Source organism: Pinus tabuliformis, chromosome X, assembly GCF_031772625.1.
Source record: "Pinus tabuliformis cultivar Carrire ecotype Pingquan chromosome X, CPIR1, whole genome shotgun sequence".
In the NCBI taxonomy this organism is placed as follows: Eukaryota; Viridiplantae; Streptophyta; class Pinopsida; order Pinales; family Pinaceae; genus Pinus; species Pinus tabuliformis.
In genome coordinates, this window is record NC_142308.1 from 1,299,661,427 (window position 1) to 1,299,681,980 (window position 20,554).

Consider the following 20,554-nt stretch of genomic DNA (forward strand, 5'->3'; position numbering starts at 1 on the left):
ATCAAAGAGTGCCTTAACAAAGCACCCAATCACTGTCTATCCAAGGACCAAGACCCCTTGACATTGTTTTTTCTATTTTTTAATATAATCTATACTAACATTATCTTATATGACAACACCTTCCTCATTAAACTTAAAAAAAAATGTAATTAAAATTTTAGTTTACTTAAATTGTATTAATTATTAATATTCTTTTATAATTAACATACTAACATTATCTTATATGACAACAACTTCTTCATTAAACTTAAAAAAAAAAATAAAATTATTTAAATTATATTAATTATTAATATTCTTTTATAATTGACAATTAAACTACCTATAATCTAAATATTTAAAAATAATAATAAAATTCAAAAAATATATCTATTCCATTAATTAAAATAAAATATGATAGAGACAATAGAAAAACAATATCGATTATTCATGTTGTTGTAAAATTTTGGTAAAATATATATATGGTTTGTTATACAATAGATCAACAATATCGATTATTCATGTTGTTGTAAAATTTTGGTAAACTATATATATGGTTTCTAATACAATAGACAATTTATCTGAATCCTATAACAACATCAAGTTAATCACTGCATATTTTCATGCTAAAATATATTATTCAATCAAAACGCAATACTTTTCTATAAATAATTGAAAAATAATTTTGACATTTAAATATGATTTTTTATATTCCAATATTTTAAAAATTGAAAAATCAATCTAAAGAATTAAAACTCAAATTTTATACACTTTATTATCAAAAACGAGTTTAATAAACTTTAATAAAATAGTTAAAAAAAACTTTTGTATTATTTCATTGAATAAGTATTATATTAATTAAAAAATAATTTAAGGAAAAAAATACCAAAAACATTTTAAAAGAATAATTATATTATTTTACATCATCCCAAGAGTAGGGTAGTTGGTGATTGAAGTAGTGTGAAATGTGTGAAAAATGAGGTTTATGAAAAGGAAGATAGGTCGTAGACCCGAATTTACTAATAGCTACATGTTAAACATATTAAATTGGAATATATATATATATATATATATATATATATATATATATATATATATATATATATATATAAAAACATTGAACAGATGTTCGCAAACATACAATTTCACATCTAGCAATCATCATCAAAATGTACCATGAAACAATCAATACAAAGAAAACAATAGCACAACCTTCAAAATGAATGAACATCCAACAATTTCTTCATTAACAAATGAAATTGATATCTAATATATCAAAGCCAAGCCTCTTCCTCTTTGCCAAAATAGCCCACAAGAGAGTAAAAGCAACTCCAAGAAAGAGAATTACACTGACAGATTTACATGGACTAACATATCCATTTTACCTACAAACTACTAACTACTAGTATGGCCCATCCTCCTCTTCATAAACTAGGTCACAATTAGGGGATTTGATCATTATATACTAGTAAACCTTTGGGATCTCTAACCAATTGAACTGCTTTTCCTCTTTTTAATGTAAGTATTTTTTTATTATTATTTTTTAATGTTCTCTAACCCTAATTCTAGGTCACAATTGGGGAATTTGAGCATTATATACTAGTAAACCTTTGAGATCTTAACAAATTGAGTTGCTTTTCCTCTTTTTAATGTAAGTATTTTTTTATTATTATTTTTTTAATGTTATGTAACCCTAATCTAATTTATGTTGACAACATTTCCCCATACTGAATTGTAAAACATCTTTGAAAAAGAAAACAACAACAACTTAATAAAAGAATTGCTTGTAATTTTAAATATAAAATTGTGATTCTAAAATATCACATTTAAAAATATGAATCATCCTTATTTTAATTTTTTAATGCAACATGTAGATTATATATATTTGGGAGGACTACACCTTCATCATGTCCAATACACCACCCCTGGTAATTGAATGGAATTGAATTGGTGACTTGACATCAAAGAGTGTTTTAACAGAGCACCCAATCATCTATCCAAGACCTGGTGGACATTGTTTTTTCTATTTTTTAATAGAAATATTTTTTTAATATAATCTATACTAACATTATCTTACATGACAACACCTTCCTCATTAAATTAAAAAAAAATGTAATTAAAATGTTAGTTTACTAAAATTATATTAAATTATTAATATTTTTTATGAATAACCATTAAACTACCTACAAACTAAATATTAAAAAAAATAATAAAATTCAAAAAATAAATCTATTCCAATAATTAAAATATATGATAGAGACAACATAAAAACAATATAGATTATTCATGTTGTTGTAAGCTTTTGGTAAACTATATATTGTGTTTGTTATATAATAAACAATTTATATGAAGTTATAAACTATGAAGGTGACAACAACATCAAATTAATGACTGCAAATTTTCATGCTAAAATATATTATTCAATCAAAACATAATACTTCTCAATTCTATAAATAATTGAAAAATAATTTTGATATCTAAATATGATTTTATATATTCTAGTATCATAAAAATTGAAAAATCAATCTAGAGAATTAAAACTCAAATTTTATACACTTTACTATTAAAAACTAGTTGAATAAACTTTAATAAAAATAGTTAAAAAAATTATAAACTTTAATAAAAATAGTTAAAAAAAAAACAGTTTTTATTATTTCATTGAATAAGTATTATATTAATTAAAAAATAATTTAAAAAAACAAATACTAAAAACATCTTAAAAATACAAGGAGAAAAAAACTTTGAATAAAACCACTAATCCATTCTTAAATGCAGATCTCAAAATCAAATTATTTGGGCATGGAGTTTTTAGGGTTTTTACAATATAAAAATATTGAACAAATGTTCCTAAACATACAATTTCACATCCAATAATCATCATCAAAGTGTACCATGCAACAATCAATACAAAGAAAACAATAACACAGCCTTAAAAATGAATGAGCATCCAACAATTTCTTTATTAACAAATCAAATTAATATCTAATAGATTATAGCAAAGCCACTTCCTCTATCCCAAAATAGCCCCCAAGAGAGTAAAAGCAACTCAAAGAAATAGAATTACACCTTTGCACCAACTTCAAGAAAGAGAATTACACCAACAGATCTACATAGACTAACATATCCATTTTACCTAAAAAATAAAATAAAAGACGCAAGCATAAATATTTTGTTAACCCTTTTTCCTTTACCTGCAAAAAAAACAATGTTCTTAGCATTTACTAGGTATTTTTGTTCCATTGAAACTCCTATGTTCATAATCACACTTATTTACATTAAAATTTTACTTAAGAAGCCATTAGATGCCTCCCATTAAAATGTTATTAAGAAATTCCTTTGAAGAGGAGAGCTCCCACCCATTTAGATTTATTTTATTGTTTGAGAATGCCCAAGGCCACATCGAATCTCTTCTTTCACAACCCTTTTCTCTAAATATATAGAAAATGCCTCAAATTATGTGTCCTCAACCCCAAAAATACCTTTGAAAAGATGAAATATCCCTCCAAAATATGTAAAATTTAATATTTGAATGGGGATAATGTCCACATGGTAGCCCTTCTAAGTTAGTGATCCTCATTAAGTGTGTACTCATCCATGATGCAAGTGTCATTTGGTGACCTTGGTCCACAAGAAAGCTCCTCGAAGTTAGCATTCCTTCCTTTTCTCCTATGCTCTACTTTGTGGTGCTAGAGGGCATCATGAAGCCACTAGTAGGCTCCTCAGAGGCTCCCAAGGTTGAGGACTCCTCTAGAATGTGTTTCTTGCTATATAAATGAGCCTTTAGGTCCTCTAAGACCCCCTTTAATGCTAGAATTTTTTATGAAAGACTCATTAAATAAGTGGCAAGTATAGAAAGAAGATGCAAGTCCACAAGGAAGCTCTCCAAGGTGAGGTCCCCTCCTTTATGCACATTTTGGTTTTATCTTGGGATACGTGCATCATGTGAGACTCATATCTTCCATAAGGTCCATGAAGGCACCAAATGTCACAACGCCTCACCAATGGTGCTTTCTAATGCTCATTCCATCTACCACCAACTAAGTGTTGACCTTCCACTATCTTGATGTAGCTATGAGTGAGGAATGCAAGCCTGCATGAGTTAAGATCAACCCAAAAAGTGTTCTCAAAGTCACTGCTCATAACTTCTAATTGTATCAACATCCTACAAGGTTCACATCTCCTTTGTATTGCATGCTAACCCTTTCAACCTTCTTAAAGTAGAAAAAGAGCCATAACCATACACTTTCAAGTCATAACAGGTAGGAAATGACTTATATGGTCCCTAAAGAGAAAACAATATTTACCTCTGATTCCATAGTGGACACAACACCAAAAGATAATAGTGACCCCCTACACTAGGCTCAAGGGAGCATATTTTACATACTAAAAATGAACCATATAGAATGATTACTCTCAACTTGAAGTTGGCCTAACGGATATCTTTGGGATAAAAATATCGTTATATAATTAGATAAGTTAAAGCACATTCAAGATATGACCAAGAGTTTCAAGGAACAAGAAGGCACTAAGGGAGAACCAAGCACCCTGAATGTCACACCAATATATCTACAAGATGGGGTGGAGAGATCTTATGTGAAGTGTGTGTGGGTAATAGTAATTAATCAAAAGAAAAAAGAAAGAGTTATTCTTTTCTATTTTATCATTATCATGACATAAAAAACAACTAACTTATCTTGCTCCTATAGATAAAGTAGCATACATCAATGTCAATTGGGTTTATCTTGGGTGGTTGGGTGGAATGATTGAGATCCTCCGCACCAACGAGTTCAATTTCTGCAAGCAGCATATAAGCATTGATGTAATGGCTTTGAGCCTTGTTGTTGAAAATGAATAGTCCCTTAAAACTGGAACTTATCACATGTAATATAAAGATATTTTGTGCAGGCCACATGATGAACTTTGATGAAATAGCTTTGAGCCTTGTTGTTGAAAATGAATAGTCCCTTGAGGATGCCAACATATATATTCCTTATATAAAATATAAAGATATTTTCCACATGAAAAAAATAACATACATCCATGTCAACTCTAAACCTTAGATTTATGTTTATGTATCATTTTTAACCCTAGTAAAACTTATTAAATCTTCTAAATAAAATAACATAAAACATGTTAACCCCAAACCTTAGATCCATAACTATGTATTTTAACTCTAATAAGAAGTATTAAATCTTATTAAATCTTCTAAATAAAATAACATAAAACAGGTTAACCCCAAACCTTAGATCCATAATTATGTATTTTAACTCTAATAAGAAGTATTAAATCCAAAATAAACAGGATCTCTGCTAGTATTTTGTATTCCATATTCCAGGGAGCCTTTGAATAAGTTTATTGACCTGAAAGCAACCTCAGTGGAGCATTGAGTAAGTCTATTGACCTGAATGCAATGCAACTTAGATATGTAATCTCCTCAACAAACGAGCACTCAAAAACTGTCTATTACAGCCGAGGCGTGGAGGATTGGAGTGCAGGATAAGTAGTTGAAATATTTGTCCCTTATTCTTTATTAATAATCCATATTTAAGTGTAATAAAAGGAATTACTCTACTTGAGACCATGCACACAAGCAGCTGGGTAACTTGAAACTCCACTACGATAATAAAATTTAATCATCTATGTGTTGGTTCATCATCATGGATAACATGCGAATGAGGAACTTGTCCATTTATGGCAACTCGGTCTAACACAAGCTGGAACCCCAGATCTCTCATCTATTACCATAGGAAGAACAATAGAATTAATGCCCACGGTGTTTAACAAATTCTTCTAGTCAAAACTTTGAACGCCTAAATTACAATTATGTTCACACTGATACAATTGTTATCGATGTCTGAAAATCATGTCCATTCTACATATAATACTGTGATTTAGGAAAACCTGCACCGTGAATACCATCAATTGTTCAAACAAGAAACCTCGAGAAAAAATTCCTCTGAAATACATTTGAATACTGTAAAATATATCTATCTTCCAATATCAATGTTTAATCAGCGGTTATAGAAGCGGGTATCTTTGAGCGGGGCTCCTATACAACCAGTCTTTGCATATCCTTGCCTGCGTGGAAGCTCTCCTCAATTCCAGTATCCTTTCCAAAAACTTTGTATACTGTGTCTCATAATATTCCTCTGGTAAGCTGAAGTCCATAATTTTAAGAGCAGGAGTGCTCTGAAGCAAGCAACCTACAACGGCGATTTCCCTTTCATCTAGTTCGACTAAATCTACCCCTAAAAATTGAAGATTAACTAGCAGAGAGCTTAAATGTGCTGGTACCTGATCTCTGACTAGCTCCTGCATTAAATTAGAAAAGGATATCAGTCAACTTTGCCCTAGATGATATTTTTCCAACAAACAAATACAAAGAGGAATTATCTAGCCCTTGCTGATGCACACCCACCATGCACTTTAATACACAACACATAAATAACGAGCACAGCATTGGACTCCATATTGTCATCATACCATGGGAACCATTGGCATATGCATTGCTCATGTATAATGAGAATAAGAATTTGGAGAAATTAGCATAAAAATGAATTCCTTACCCGAATACACATGCCGCGAATCTCCAAACCCTCGAGATTGGGAAGCCTCTGGAGTAGCTTGTAGAAAGGAACCAACATCTCTTCTTCCCCTTTAACCAATGACCCAACGCCAATCTCAAGTTCCTTCAAAGTTTTGAAACTCCCCACTATCCCAAGAAATCTCTCTGCCGAGAAATCGTTTGGCTCCCCTTTACAAAACTCCATTGACAATTTGATCAAATTAGTGCCAGGCTGCTGCATTTCAAGATGAGTTACATTATAGGAAAACTCATGAAGCAACACCCCGTTCACTCTTAGATCTTCTATGATTTCATTCTAATCGTCATGGCAGTCTCGAATAATCTGTTCCAACAACTCAATAACTCTATTTTTCTTGGGGAGTCGACAACTTATTGGTCTAACTCCTCTCCTAAATCCCTCGGCTTTGTGATGTGCTCTTCTAAGGGTTCCCTTGGTCCACCACCTTAGCATGCCATTACCATTGCATGGTTTCCAAGGTGGCACTATGTCTATACCCAAGTTGCATCTAACACCCCTTGTTCTAGTTCTCCCAATTAATCCACCCCTAGCAGGCGAGCCCTTCCTTGATGCTTTGCCAACTCTAAAGTGGTCACTACCCACACCCAACTTGGAGAGACTGCTAGTCCCTAAGGAATTGAAGTGTTCCAAAGAGAAATAAAGACGCCAATATATGCCAATCCAAGTCATCCCAAAATTCGTTAAGAGATAACCCTGCCTAGGTGAAAGGGCACAATTCCAAAACAACTCGGGGAACACAGTGAAAAATATAGCTACATAATTGAAGATTCCCAAAGAGTTACCCACGAACTTTGACCACACAGTATGAGAAGGGTTTAACCCTCTCTTCTTAGTATCCATAGTAGAGACAAATGTCATAGCCGAGAACCACACCATTACCTTAATAGATGCATCAAAAAACTTTTTGTAGATGCAATTGAGAGCCAAATGATAGTTAAAAGGAGGAAAGTTACCTAGAAATTGTAAAAATCTAATGGTTCCTGTGAAGGCTCCCTAGTTTCCTGTCCCATACATTACCTCCCCTGACGAGCTTTAAGGCCTGTGCTCAAGGGAAGAACACATGACCATGAGCCTTGGTCCTAAGTCTTTCCTCTTTGAATCCCCTCAATTACCCTGCACATCTGAAGTAGAAATTTTGTCTACCACCCTAACTCCCATCACAATGCACAACAAACATCGATCCATATGTTTGCAAGTAACTTTTGTAGTGCCTACAAATTCTGGAACCATCTCTTGTCACCAGTCCCAAGGCATTTCCATGGCATGCTTCATAAATGCACTTAATGTGTGGGAAGGGGAGTAAATGCCCCTCACTGTACTCCATTCTCATTTGATGTCACTTCCATCAGGGATAATTTGAAATGGTTTTTTGGCCAAAATCTAGCAATACAATTTCTAGCAAAATTGTGATTTCTTTTTAAATTAAACAACATAATCATATGTTTAAAAAAAAATTGTACTAGATTTTGAATAAAATTGACCTAAAAAATGCTTCAAATAGAACCATTTCATCTATTAATCAGACTACTCAAACTTAATTCATATTCTTGGTTAAAAAAGGTTATAATCTTTAAGCACTAATCCATATATAAATTATAGTGTTTAATTCTTGATTTATTTATTTATAATTTTTGAAATTCACTCATAAATTGAGATGGAATTTTCCATATATATTATTTACTATAATTATTGTTAAATTGTATAATGGATCTCTCGTATATACATATTTGGATTTATTAAATCATTAATATATAATCATATTTTATATTAATTATTTTAATGGACGACACACATAATTTGTATAAAAAATTTACTACTAAGTTAAATTTTGATGGTCAAATTTAATTATCCTAAATTAATTTTATTTATTTATTATTAATCTTAATTGATTTTAAAAATATTATTAAATTATGTTTTTATTTAGTTTTTTAAAATTAAATATTATATATAAATATCATTTGAATATTGATTAAAACATATGAAGACGACTTTTAAATTTGTTTTGTTTCATTTTTTCTATATATATTTTTCTTGGCATTTAAAACTGTTGAAAAACTTTATTACATTACACCTACACATCTCCCCATACTCGTTCTAAAGCATCTCTTGATGCAATAAGATTTAATGATTTGTAAATTGTGGTGGATAATCTATTTGAATATTGTCTTTTCTTTTATGTGGTTTAGGAACTTCAGATATCGGTGACTGCTACATCCACATAAACAATCCTAGGTAGATCCTGAAGGGATAAGTCTTGTCGACTCATATTAAAGCCTAACCATAGAGGGTGTCTAGGAGAATTGACCTCGTGACCTCTCATAGCGAGGTGCTTATGCAATGGGTACTCGACCAATTGAACTAACCCTCAAGGTTATTTTTTGAATAGTTTGACACAACAAATACTATTTTGAACATCTTAGTTTATGACGATTTATTTCCTTATATCTTAGATTTGTTATCTTTAGTTTATTTCTTGAATTTAATAAATAATTGAAATAATAAACACAAATAAATATGAGATTTATCTTAGGAAACCCAAAATTGGAGAAAACTAGTGAGGAGGTCAGACCTATGTTTTTCTCTTCTTGCTTCAATTACAAAATACACTTACAAAAGAATGGGAACTTGCTATGTAGTTACCTTTTGACTTTGTGGCCTCAACCATTACTATAGAGCCATCCTCCCCTATTATGCTTGCAAAATATCACTCTCGAATGTTTTTTCTCGGCTATGGAACAAGATACAATGCCAAAGAATGGAACCCTTTCTCCTCCTGGGAGCCCAATATATAACATAGCCGGATAGCCATCTAGGGGTAGGGTTTTGACTTCCTCAACCATTAATTGTGATATGATTTTGGACCTCCTAGAATCTTTTTGAAAGTCCATATATGGCTAGCCCCACATATGTGAGTAATGGGCAGCTAATGTGGCATCCACTCATATCATGGTGGCCAACAAAGTAGGTTAACTTGCAAGAGGAATTTTTTTTGCATATGAGCTCTAATCAAGGAGATCTTTGTACTATTGAAAATGTTAAGTCAACTTACAAGACACATACCTTTCACATATGGTCTTTCATTAAAGTTATTTTCACATTGTTGCAAAGGTCTCGATGTGTTGATCAACATCAAAGGTGTTTGTGCAACTTATGGACAATATGGCCCAAAAAACATCAGTTGATGCCTCCAAATGACTCTGAAAAGTTCTGAACCCAAATTTTTTAAAGTAGGACCTACCACTAAAATGGGCCCTACATGCCAATTGCTCCACTTTCTCCACCCAAACAGTACCAAGATAGATGAAAATTTACATTATGAGCCAATTTGGATCATATCTCTCCATTTAGGGAGGGTTTTGGTCTCCAAAAGGTTTATATAATAATATGAGGATATTTTCCTCTACCTTTTCCATGGAGTATCATTTTGATTTCCATACAAGTTGTCCTTTCATCCTAATCTTCCAAAGGCCATTCTACTATGATCTTATAGGTATAGACTTCTCCTACAAAATTGTGTTTCTTACCAACTTTGCTTAAGCATCTAGTTCTAGTTCCTCTATAGTAAGTAAAACTTACTCCTCCTGATTCAACTTGGAAGGCTATTAAGTTTCAAAATTTCGACATTCACTACTGAGTAAATGCGTATGGGGGTAGATTAAGTTGGTAAGCATCATCTCCCACCTTCTCCAATACGTCAAAAAGTCCATACTTCAAAGCCCTTATCTTCTTACCAAGACAATGTAGTCCTTCCTTAATCAATTGCAACCAAACTATTCCTCCCACTTTGAATGATTCTTAATTTTGTGTTGATCATGTTAGGCATTATTGTTGATTTTTACTTGGCACTTAAAAATTAGGTCTATGTGTAAGAACTTGATCATAAACACACTAAAATACCACAACAAAATCACTTTACACGGCATAAAATGTACAATAATGAATCAATCGAGTGCACACAACACTTTTTTTTAACCCAAAACTTGTTATACAAGTTTAATATAAAAAACATAGGGCTCCCATACCAGTGATCATGGACCTTACAGTTATCCCTTATACAAGGACAACTAGGGTTTGGATTCAACAACTTATGACTACCATCTACCCTTAAGCAAGATACACTTGACTTGCTTGCCGCAGGAGCGCTCTACTCATTGCTTTTGGTTCACGTACCTTTAAAACTTATGGCATGTCCTTTACCACCTCTTCTATTGCTCACAAGTACATTTGCTACTTCATATTTTCTTGCATCATCAGTCTCTCAAACTACCTCTATCAATCCCTCTTGCTGCTCCAGGATGAATGTACATAGGCTAACACAAGTATTCCTTCTAGATACTCTCCTGCTCCCCTAAGATTTCCAACTCTTCTAGATATTCCCTCTTATTAGTCTCATAGTTGCTCCCAAAATCTTGAACTTAGGGCTTCACACACAACCCTCTTGATTGACTCTTTTTTGCTACAATATCATGCCTTAGGGCTTACAAATTTTTCCACACACAATCTCTTTATACCATTAAAGAAGACTACACTAAAGCATACAAATAGTAGCCTCCTAATAGTGATGTTGAACTTCAACCATCACTAAACTTGGGAAACTAAACACAATATACAATCACCTATTGAACAATCCTCCACAGCAACAAATCTCCAACAATATTCACTTCAAGACAACCCCTCCACATCTACCATACACTCATCTTTGTTCACACATGGAGACACACTTCGGCCCTCTTTCTTATACTCAAAATCTAGGCCACTTAGGGATATAACTTTGGTTAGTGTTCTTGTGCAAAAGAAGCCCTAAAAAAGGGTACACAAAATATTATCCTAAAATCCAAAGAGGAAATACCTTATACTTCCATCACCTTCCACATTTCTCTCCATGAAACTGCCCTCCTTTAGACTTTCCCACGCTCATCTCCTCTTCCCAACTTGATCATTTTTTTTGTTCACACTTAGAGATAGTCCTCGACCTCACTAAGGGATTTTTACACCATAGAAAACCCACATTGATATTCATGTAACTTTGTGGCCCTTGAACGGAGGTTTGAGGGCACCTTTCAAGTATCTCAATGTTTTCTTCTCTTCATAGAACTTTAGGAAATATAACATATCTTTTAGGAAAAATATATAGGGTGTCTGATCTGAATGGAAAATGGAATCCACACATGGTATTCATCCACCCATGGTATTCACTCACCCATGGTATTTACCAACCCATGGAATTTACCTGTGGTATTGTAAGAAAAAAAAGTCTATAAGTAACAAGTCACATTTCGTGAAAGGATAGATTGTTCACCACAATGTAGCCTTTACAATTATTATCTGTTTTAATAAAAAAAAAGTTTCTTTTTGGTTATGTTATTGTGTGTTATCCTTTTTTCTTCTCGCATTTCAATTTTTTAGATCTTGGGGGTCTCCCCCCAAGATTAGGATTAGTGGTATCAGAGCGGGTAACGAATCCATCGACCATTATCTTCGGTTGTTGAATCTCTCTCACAATCATATGAGAGAACTACTCAGATTTTGTGGGCCTCTCCAAATATCCATTTCAATCTTTCAGATCTTGGGACCCTCCCCAAGATATGGATCAGTGGTAGCATATTCAAGTTACGATTCCATGGGAATGAGGGTTTGATGCATATTTCAGTTTCAAAATTTTGCATTAATATTCAACAAACTTCAGGCATGTGCTGCATCCTCCACAAAGCACTTTCTTGGCCCAAGTGGGAAGAAGTTTTTCTTTTTTCATTTTTTTGTAGGAAAATTTCGGGTGGTGATTTTCAGATCATGCCCCTAGGTCCCATTGAGTTTTCAAGTTATTAAACCTCTGGACGCTCCCATGCCATGAGCATGCTAGCATCCATAGATCTCTAAACGCTCCCATGCCATGGGCATGCCAACATCCAGAGAGCTCTGAACTCTCCCACAGGCCTACATGCCTATGTTCAGAGACTATTTCTAGTATACTTGTGCCAGAGTTTGCGATATTTAAGGCACTTTTCAACAACAGAATTCCGGCCACTGCCCATAATTTGTTGTAACTTTCAGAATCCATTAAACAGATGATGACAAGACTAATAAACCAAAAACTAACTCAAGGACTAGGCCTGACCATCCCCAACCGAGAATGACATTCTATCAAACACTTGGAATCAATACAATCTACAAGTCTAGAATACAAGACAAAGCATGAATCATGGAAAAATCTTACGAGACATAAGAAGAAGGATCACCACCTTCTCCCTTGAACTGTTATGACATCAATTAGGTCTTGCACCCATTATTCTTTTAGTTACAAGTAAATACATGAAATTTTACGACAGTAACCAATGATATAACCGTGCTTATAACCAACATTAAACCATGAAAATAAAAACGAGATATCAACCATTAAATCCACATATTAAGAAGTAATAAAGAAACAAAACTTAGCTTTTATTAAAAATAGGAAAATTTGACCAGGTTTGGGACTTCCATGTACCACTTGACCATTGACATGGCTGAACCAAATCTTTCTTTCAGCCAGTCACCCGCATGCCATATTGCAAGCATGAATGTGGGATCTCAGGAAAAACCAATCAAAAAACAACCACGAGAATCCAGAAGTTAAACCACCTCCACTCTCACCAATATGTGATCACAAAAAACGTGTGCTCGGATCACAAAAATGAACTGAACTTGGAATGCATCTGAAATCCATCACTATCCTTGAGATTTTTCCATCTCCTTGTCTCTCAGGCTTTACCACAATCCAATCCCAGATCACTAGGACCTAAACTGAGATACCTCTCTCGGGGTTTACCATGTAGCCCACAAAAAATGGTCAAGGTATTCCTACACCTTTGGGAATCAACCTTGAGATCACCTCCGCCCCATATTTTGAAATCCATCTGGAAATTCCAAAGCTTAAAACCGAGATCAACATCCCAACACACCATGGCATCTAGAAAAAGGTAAGGCTAGGTTGAAAACCACTATCATAACCCTACAAAACCATGCCATCGACATCAAGAGAATCATACACCAAGATGTAAAGCCATTCATGTCAAAACCAGCTAGGAAATCACACATGAATTATGTTACCTACAAGTATTCTTGCCGAAGTTGCTCGACCATGCTCTTCCTTCCTTGATCCTTCCTTTCCTTCTTTTCCTTTGCTTTCTTTTCCTTCCTTACTCCAAAGCTAGAGCGCTCCAAGAAAACTCTAAATGTCCAAGAGTGTGAGAGAGAGAATAATGAGAGTGCTCCAAAACTGAACTGACCAAGCCTACATTGATCAAACCTACCAGCTAATCCTCATAAGCTTTCTTATCAATGAAGCCTCTATTTTCTTCAATTTCCATTATTTTCCTTCATTTTCCTTCTCACATGCAACTTGTGACCTTTCACCTCCCTTTTTTCCTATTTTCCTTTACTTTTCATAAATAAATGTGCCAAAAATTCCTTTTTTCCTTTTTAATGCCTTTGCCTTTGCCTTTTCCAATTTACTTTAGCCATAAACACGTCCAGTGATGCCCACTAGGATATCTTTGCCCAAAATTCAGCTTGGGATATGTGTCCCTTAACTGTGGTCTTATTTTTCCTTTACTAGCTTGTATTACATGGAATTTTCATTAGGGCTATTACAGTGTTACCACAAAAACATATACTTCAAAATTATTCACGTCCTTTAACAAAGTGCAAGCATAGGGAACCACTAGAATGTTGCCCATTGTCATCATAACAAATGTTCCTCCCATTTTCCGTTGGTCCTTTTGTAGCACAAGGAGAAAAATCTTTGAATAAAACAACTAATCCATTTGCAAAAGCAGATATGAAGATCAAATTATTTTAGTATGGAGTTTATAGGGTTTTTGCAATATAAAAATATGAAACTCAAGAGGATGAGTGCCTTATCATTTGGGCTATGGAGTCTGACCAGCAAAATGAAAAAAGGACTTGTGGAACTCAGAAAATTAATATCACTATTAACAATGTACCTTACAATATCGATGTATTGAATATGCAAAGATTAAATGAGATGGTAGTGAACATACAATTTCACATCGAATAATCATCATCAAGTCTACCATGCAACCATCAATGCAAAGAAAACAACAAGACAACCTGCAAAATGAATGAGCATCCAACAATTTTCTCATCGACAAATCAAATTACTACTGAATAGATCACAACCAAATCTCTTCCTCAACTCTCTTCCTCAATCATAATGCAAGTGTCATGTGGTGAGCCTAGTTTACATGATCGCTCCTCAGAGCTAACACTCCTTACTTGTCTCCCATACCCCACTTTGCAGTGCTAGATGGAATCGTGAAGCCACTTGTAGGCTCCCAAGGTTGAGCACTCCTCTAGAATGTGTTTATTGCTATATAAATGAGCCTTCATTTCCTCTAATCCCATCCTTAATTGTAGTAGTTTTCTTGAAGACTCATTCAACCGGTGGTAAGTGTAGAAAGAAGATGCACGTCCATAAGGAAGCCCTCCAAGGTGAGGGCTCCTCTGCACATTTTCATTTTATCTTGGGGGTATGTGGATCATGCGAGACTCATATCTTCTGTATATAAGGTCCACGAAGGAATCAAATGTCACAACTCCTCACAAATGGTGCTTTTTAATGCTCATTCCATCCTCCACCAACTAAGCACCAACCTTCCACTATCTTGATGTAGCTATGAGTGAGGAATACAAGCTTGCTTGAGATAAGATCAAACCAAATATTGTTCTCAAATTCACTGCTCATAAATTCTAATTGTATCAACATCCTCAAGATTCACATCTCTTTGTACAACATGTTAATTATTTCAACCTTATTAAGGTAGAAAAAGGAGCCATAACTGAACCAACACTTTCAAGTCGTAACAAGTAAGAAATGACTTATATAATTCCTAAAGAGAAAGTAGTATTTACCTTTGATCCCCTAGTGGACATGACACCAAAAGATAATAGTGATCCCCTAGACTAGGCTTAAGCGAGCATATTTTACATATTAAGAATGAACCATAAAGAAATATTATGCTCAACTTAAAGTTGGACTAAGGTATATTTTAGTCCATGGGATAAATATATCACTATATAACTAGTTTAGTTAATGAGTTTGTTGGCTTGGTGGGGCTTGACCCAGGTTCAATGTTAGTTAGCCAAACAAATCCCTACACTACTGGCCCTTTCGGCATCAACCTGCGGGGAGCGCGGACCGAAGTCTCACCCAAAGCAGTATGGGGGGATGTTGGAACGAACTGTCCGCACCCTGAGATGGTCATGATGTTGGTTTGTTCCTTCTATTCCTGCTTTCATGCAGATTATTAAGTTCTAGGGCTCTGTTTGTCTAGCCCTTTATTCTCCCCTTTAGTACCTCCACGAAGGGGTATGATTGGCCTTCGCACAGTCCTAACATGCGTTCAGGTACTTTCGCGTAGCTAAAGCAACGTATCATGCAGATTCCTAAACTAGCTTAAGTATCTTACTTATCTTATTAAACAATCACAGTTAGTGCCGCGTAAACATATATCCTTACTTGCGTTCAATTATCCAATGTAATTACATACATTCGCGCATCATATAAGAATTATAAATGAAATTCATACACAATATGGCAAGATGCACTAATAGGAAACAAAGACACAAAATTTGTAAAATGATTCTCTTTATTGATATCTTTAGACGATTACAGACTATCCGCACTGTGCACACAGCTGTAAGGATTTGCGCACTCAGTTGCAGAGCCTCTATTGTTAGGATATTCCGACACATAGGATATAGTTAAGTTCAACTTGGTCTAGTATAGAGTTAGGTTAGAGTTAGGTAAAGTGTGTTTCTTTACCGTTGTACATTTTGTAACTTACAATCCGACGGTCACGATATGTAGTGATCCGACGGTTCACTCTCACCTCGGTATTACCGACACTTGATCCGTGGCTTGACACCCGATTGGTCCATGAGTTCTATTTAAAGCGCATGGAGGGTCATTGTTCGGGTAATCCGTGCATGAGAGAAGCTTATGTAAATTTTCATTCTTTGATTAATAAATTGTCTGTACCCACGTTGGGACAGGCCGTGGACTGTTTCCCTCCTTGCACTCTGAGGGTTTTAACCACGTCAAAAATACTGGTGTATTGATTTGAGATCTGGTTGTGAGCGGTGTCCTTTTGGTATTCTTCTGTGGAACTTACCCTGTAAATTCCTACATGGTATCAGAGCTATTTGAGGGCCGCGTCCGTTGGTGATCCAAATCTGAAGCCGGTAGAACTGCATGCGGCTGTCGTTTCCTAGATCTGCTGTTTCTGACTGCTTTCGGGCCGAGAGGACTGCTCTGTTGCATTCAGAGCATCTGTTTCAGTGAGGAACCCCTTTCGTTTCACGCGAAAAGGTTTCCGGTAGCCCTAGCTGCGTCACTTTTCAGATCGGGAGGTATACAGTTTTTTTTTTGCAGTTTACTGTCATTTTCTCTCTGCTTATTTCGGTTTCGGTTTATTTAGCCTTTTTTTTTCCCGGATCTATACCTTTCATTTCTGCGTATGCTCTTTGCCCTGCGACTCTGTGCGATCTGGGCAAATCAGAAACAGAAAGAAAGGATTTTTCTCATGCGTATGCTCTTTTCCCTGCACCTTAGTGTGATCTCGGAAAATCAGAAACATTGAGGAAAATATTTAGTTTTTCGGCTAAAAGCTAACTTTGAGATTTTTTTTAAAATTTCTAGTTTTTTGGCTAAAGCTAACTTCGAGCCGTAAGGTTCGTTTTTCTTTGGATATTCGTGTTGGGTTTTGTGTTTTGTGTTTTGTAGGGGAAAAGAGTCTTCCCAAGGCAAGCACGCAAATCGAGGCCCCCCCCCCCCCCCTCTCTCTCTCTCTCTCTCTCTCTCTCTCTCTCTCTCTCTCTCTCAAATCTTTTGTATAGATCAATTGGTTCAAAGACCTTTTAAGAGAGTAGAGGTCTTGGGTTCAAGTCTCCATTTTGTGGGGGCGGATTTTTTCATTCCCGCACATTCGCGCACTTTGCCGGCAACGTCAACAATTTTTTTTTAAAAAGCCATAACTTCTTCATCCGGAAGCCTTTTTCAGAGCCGTTTTTTTTAAAACCGCCTATTTTTTCGAGATCTATCCATTGGACCACTCACTTTCAGCATCTTCAGCTTCAGTTGTTTTTCAAAAATGGAAAGTCCATGCCAAGTCATTCTTGACAGCACTAACTACTTCCAATGGGTCGCCTACATGGGAGATTTACTTAGAAGTAAAGGTCTCTTCAGAATAGCCACAGACCAAGAGAAGAAACCCAAAGATGAAGACAAGGCCGAAAAATGGGAAAATCGACAAGATCAAGCACGTGGCTTGATAGGAATGTCTGTTTCTCCTGATCTTAGATTCCACATTGCAGAAATTGAAACTCCTCATGAAGCATTAGAAAAACTTGCTAAAGTTTTTGGGATTAAAAATGAAATTAGATCCCATCAACTTGAAAATGAGCTGCTTACTTTGGATCCTAATAATTTTTCTTGCATTGAAGATTTCTTGTCAAAATTCAAGAACCTTAGATATCTCTTGGAAGGTGTTAAAGTTAAGAAAGATGATGGTAACCTTATTTATTCCATCCTCACTAAGTTAGGGCCAGCCTACTCTGTATTTGTTTCCACTTTCCATTCTACCAGGGAAGCTTTCATTTGTCAAGGCAAAGACTACAAGCCCCCTTCCTTTGACTCCTTTTGTGATTCCTTAATAAGAGAACAAGAAAAACTCTTACACCTTGGTCTTCTTAATCTTGGAAACTCTTCCACAAAAGCGTTAGCCGCCCAGCAGTATCCAAATTCAAAGAATCCTAAGAAGTCTTATCCTCAAAGGAATGGTCCTAAACCAACTCAGCCTCAAGATGAAAGATCATTTCAGCAATATGATAAGCCCAATAAAAACAAATGGAAGAAGACTGAAAGACATTGTAACTTTTGTAATCGAGATGGCCACTTAGAATCTAAATGCTTTAAGAAGATGGAAGCCTTGGAAGCCGCAATGAAGAAACATAACATCCATCTGGAGCCTACTTCAACTTCAACTTCCGGAACGGCATTTTCTGCATGTCATCGTCAATCATCTCAGTCTAGTTATGCATTAAATGTATCTTCTTCTTCTTCTCATTCTCATGAGTGGCTCATTGATTCTGGAGCCTCTTGTCACATGGCCAAAAACCAAGCCATGTTTTCTTCTTTAAATGATTGTAACACCAAAAATATATATGTTGGTGATGATAGATCTCTTAATGTTGTAGGGACTGGAACTGTTCATCTAGACAATGGTCAGTTCAATGATGTATTATGTGTTCCAAACTTATCCTGCAACCTTCTATCTGTCTATCAGATAACTCATTCAGGTGAAGGTAAAATCGTTGAATTTTCACCTCATGATGTTGTAATCAAGGATCTAAAAGATCCTAAACAGATTCTAGCTACTGGTCTTGCTGATGATTCCAAAAGGTTGTATAAGTTTCACAACTTTGGGTCATCCCATCTTCCCTCAGTATTTGTTGCTCATAATGATGAAGTGAGCAAACTTTGGCATGAGCGGTATGGTCACTTAAACTATCGCTCCCTTCAGCATCTCTGTAAAGAAAACATGGTGACAGGTCTTCCTATGGTATCTTGCAAAGATGGTGTTTGTTCCGGATGTGTACTCGGAAAACATCATCGGGACAGTTTTGACAAACGTGCCTCTTGGCACGCCTCAGCCCCTTTACAGCTTGTGCACAGTGATTTATGTGGTCCTCTTCCTGTTGCTTCATTCTCTGGCTGCAAGTACTTCTTAACTTTCATTGATGATTTCTCTAGACGCACTTGGGTATACTTCTTAAAACTCAAGAGCGAAGTATTTACCACCTTTTTGGCCTTCAAAGCATTCGTTGAAAAACAATCTGGACATCAAATTCTTAAGCTAAAAACTGATAATGGTGGAGAATATGTTAAAAATGCATTCATCACCTTTTGCACCGAAAATGGCATTCAAATGCAACATACTGTTCCATACACTCCACAACAAAATGGTGTAGCTGAAAGGAAAAATCGCACTTTAAAGGAAATGGCTAATTGTATGCTGCAATCTAAAGGACTCAGTCTTAGTTTTTGGGCCGAAGCAATTAATTGTGCAAATTATATAATCAATCGCACTCCTACTAAGGTTCTAGAGAATATCACTCCAGAAGAAGCTTGGAGTTCCATTAAACCAGATGTAAGTCACTTTCGTGTGTTTGGAAGTGAAGCATGGGCCCATATTCCAGATGAAAAGCATAAAGCCTTAGAACCTAAGAGTGAGAAATGTACTTTTGTTGGATATTCTGAAGATGTAAAAGGCTATAGACTTATTCCATTTAAGTCCAAAAATGTTATCATTAGAAGAGATGTAAAATTTGATGAAAATAAATCGGCCTGCGAGCCTAGTCCGGCGGATGTGCCACCTCTTCCCATGTCTTCTATCTTTGAGAACATTTCTTCTTCTGATGATGAAAGCGAGGATGATAATCCTTCCCCACCTTCTCAGGATCCTCAACTTCCAAGATGGGTCCGTGCTACTCGGGATGCAGCAGGTGATCTTGCCGGTGATCCTACAGATCAGCGACGTACACGTTCTCAGTTTGAAAGAGCCTCTTCTTTACTGGCTCAAGCTCCAGTGAATCATGATCCTGACACTTTTGCAGAAGCTTCAGGCCATCCACATTGGGAAACAGCTATGAATGAAGAATATCATTCATTGATGACAAATGATACATGGGATCTTGTTCCTCTACCAAAGGGACGCAAACTTGTTAGATGCAAATGGGTTTACAGAACCAAGTATGGACCAGATGGGAAAGTTAACAAACATAAAGCTCGTCTAGTTGCTAAGGGCTTTTCACAGGTTGAAGGCATTGACTACACTGAAACCTTCTCTCCAGTTGCCAAAATGAACTCTATCCGCCTTGTTCTTTCCCTTGCTGCCTCTTTAAAATGGGAAGTA